Raw genomic sequence first — 3,459 nt, forward strand, 5'->3', positions numbered from 1 at the left:
CTGAGATATGTATCTTTATTACTATCAGGTACATGAATCAGAAGGAACCTCAATTCTACAACCCAGTGCGCTATCCCACATAAATGCTTTACACTGGTTATCAGACGTGGAAGGTTATTATATATAAAACATACATATATATATTTATTACATACATATGGTTATTATATATTATGTAATATATGTTTTATGTGTATAATATAGTAGGCATATATGGTTATTATATATATAACCAGGGAAAGCTGGAATTTTAATTTGTCTTATAGGTAAACAAACACTGGTTTTACATTTATTGTCTAGATAGCTTAATAGGTTCCTTATTAGGGAATTCCAAATCTATTGTGGCTCCATTATAAGGACCAGCAGGAAGAGGAGGTGTGGAAGGATGCAAGATAGAGTTACTCTGGCCATGACGTGTGCATTCACTTGAGCTGCTGGAATACTTTGGGTAAGTTCAAACAGCTCATGTGAAGTCAAGAAAGAGAGAACTTTTTCCTGATTAGTGCTGTATGGGGACCATTGAAAAAGAACACACAGAAAAACACATGTGCCCTTGCAAAAGAGCCAAGGCAGAGCTGACATAAAACCCCTTTTCATCCTGCAAGTTATTTCTGGACTAGAATGTTTAAATAAGAACAAGATGGATAGTTCCTGAGGATTTCAGAGCTGGATCAGAAAACCTTTTAGCTAAGGCAGGGTAGAACTGTGGAGGCTGTCACATTTCAAGGAAAAAGTCTTCAACCTTCTGAGTTGGCTCAGAAGGCAGTGGTTGGGCAGCTGGAGTCTAACGACTCACACCTTTTAACCAGTAAAATCTGTTTCTAGATCCTTGAAAATGTTGGATCCTTGTGGTCAGGTCTGGCTGGGGAATTGCACTGCAGCATCAACAATCCATACCGATCTTGAGCCTTTTCCTTCTAAGTAATTCAAACAGACCCCATGATACTTATTGGGACTTTGAGGGCCACATAACAACAGCTCACTTCCCCTCTGGGATGAGATCTCATTGAGAAACATAACACTGGAAATGAGATGGGTAAAGATCAAAATTCCAGGTTTTCATGATGAAGTAGACATAATGTGGATCTGTGACCACCAACACTTTTCTCTCTGATGAAACCCTCCCAACATGCCAGGGCAAAGGGGGAGAGCTGCAGGCCCCCTGTTAGGCAAGCCACTCAGCACATGGGTGCAGAGATGAAAGACAGAAAACTGAGCCCCAGGCCCAGGCCCTTCTCCCCAACTAACCCAACTGGTTGAGGGTGGGTGGGGAGAAGTAGAGGGAAGGAGAAGGAAGAAGGAAGAAGGGAGCAGGGAGAGAGGTCCAAATGTTTCAGCCACACTTTTCCTGTTTAGGGGAATGTCCCCCTCCACAGAAGTACAAAAAGTGTTACATTATTTATAATTGACTAAAATCCTCCATCCTGGACAATATAAGAGATCTCTTAATTTTAGTCCACATCCTAGGGGGTCAGGCTAGTTGACATAAATAGAAAAACATACTTCGGCATCCCCAGGAGTCCTCAAATCTCCCCTCTGAAAGATTATACATTAGTTGTGGTTGAGAACCAATAAGACAAGCCCATCCTCCTCATTACAGATACAAAATCGAGGAGCTCCTAAGAACTACCTACTCATGGTCACAGCTGGCTTAACTGCAGAGCTGGGATGAGAAGCCAGGGCTGCTTCTGGGAGCCAATGGCCTCCTTGGAAAGAACCGTATTTAATTTAGTGCTGGAATATTACTAATTACCTTTTTCGGTGTTTATTACATAACAAGTGCAGTTCCAAGCACATGTGTTATCCCATTTAATCGCTATAATCACTATGAGATTGGTAATCTTGTTACTCCCATTTAACAGATGAAAATATTGGTGTCTCAAGAAGGCTTTACCCAAGGTCACTCAGGGAGTGAGTATAGAGCAAGGACTCAAACCCAGTCCTGGGGGCCAAAGTCCAGCCTTCTCCACCACATCAGGGCTCAAAGAGTCCTTTAGAGAAGAGCCTGTCTAACCCCCTCCATTTTACTGCAAGGGAAACAGGTCCAGAGAACAGTGGGAGCTTGACTACACTTATTTTATAAATGTAACTCAGATTGCCCAAAGATTCTTCCTGATGGTGGGTTTTTTGGGTACCTTCCAGAAGAAATGGATCAATTCATCTCTTTTCCTTATTAATACATAGAAGTCCACAAGATAAGTGCTCAAGAAATAACACAATAGAGCCTTTGGCTTCTCACACAATTAATGATGAATATCAGAATATTTGGTGGGTTCAGTTAACCCACTACAGTTTTATTTATTGAGATGATTTCCAATTAAAAACTTATTAAACAAGTACTGAGAATAATAAGGAAAATCAAATGCCAAAATATATTCTTTAATTACATGAAGAAGTCTTTGTAAATAAAATCTATGTAATATATTTTGATTTTTCTATAATAAACAAGCAGCCATACTGAATTCTAATTACTAACAGGAATTAGATATGGGAAATAAATATTTTCATAAGTAAAATTACTGCAACTTTAATAGAAACAGTGGGGTCTTCTGATATACTTGATGTCTATGCAGAGTCAATGAAATGGCCACTACAGTTAATTTGATTCATGTAGATTATCATGCTATACTGAGCCTCATTTTCTGCCTATTCCCCTCATCTAAACACACAGAAAGGAAGCTTTTGAAAGGGCAGTATAACACAGGCAATACCCACAGACAGTTAAAAATAAAGAAAGATGGCCAGGACATGAGATTGTGTACTGATTCTTGTCACATCACTGTCCCTGAGAACCATGGGGGAAATTCATTAAGAGGATGAGAACATTAGCCTGAAACTGGTACTTTCAATTATGCTGAGATTTTGGCCCCAAGTCCTAATGTTAAACTTGATGGAACTAGGCCAGGTCACAGGTAGGATTGTTTTTAGTGAGTCTTGATATGTTCAAGTTATAGAACTAAGCAGGCTGAAGCTTCACCTTTTTCTCCAAGACTCAAGGCCCTATTCCTAAATTTTACAATTTCCATGTGGAGTTGGCTGGTTGGGAGTACACCTACTGGCAAGGGAGCAGAGTCTTGGGGAAGTCAGAGATCACCCACTTGTAGCCTACAGACTATAGCCGGCCACAAAATACATTTTTATTTGGCTTCAACAGCATTTAAAGTTATAATTAATTTTAAAATCTAGAGGTTTTGTTCTTATACATGAAATAATTGGATTTCTAGCATTCTTAAAAAGCTGGCAGATGTGGCTAACTGTACCTACTTTCCTCTAGGAGGCTGGAGCTGCCTCATGGTTACCCTTTTGATGAGTCATGGACTCCTGCTCGTACCCAAAGCCCCCAGCCTGGTTTGTCTATCTCACTGCATGTGTAATACCTAGCTCTGTGGTATTTGACTTTATAATTCTTGTCTTATCTAGACTTCTGGAGAAGCAGACACTCTCCCAGCTCAACTCTGA

This window comes from Mustela nigripes, chromosome 12 (assembly GCF_022355385.1).
Source record: "Mustela nigripes isolate SB6536 chromosome 12, MUSNIG.SB6536, whole genome shotgun sequence".
NCBI lineage: Eukaryota > Metazoa > Chordata > Mammalia > Carnivora > Mustelidae > Mustela > Mustela nigripes.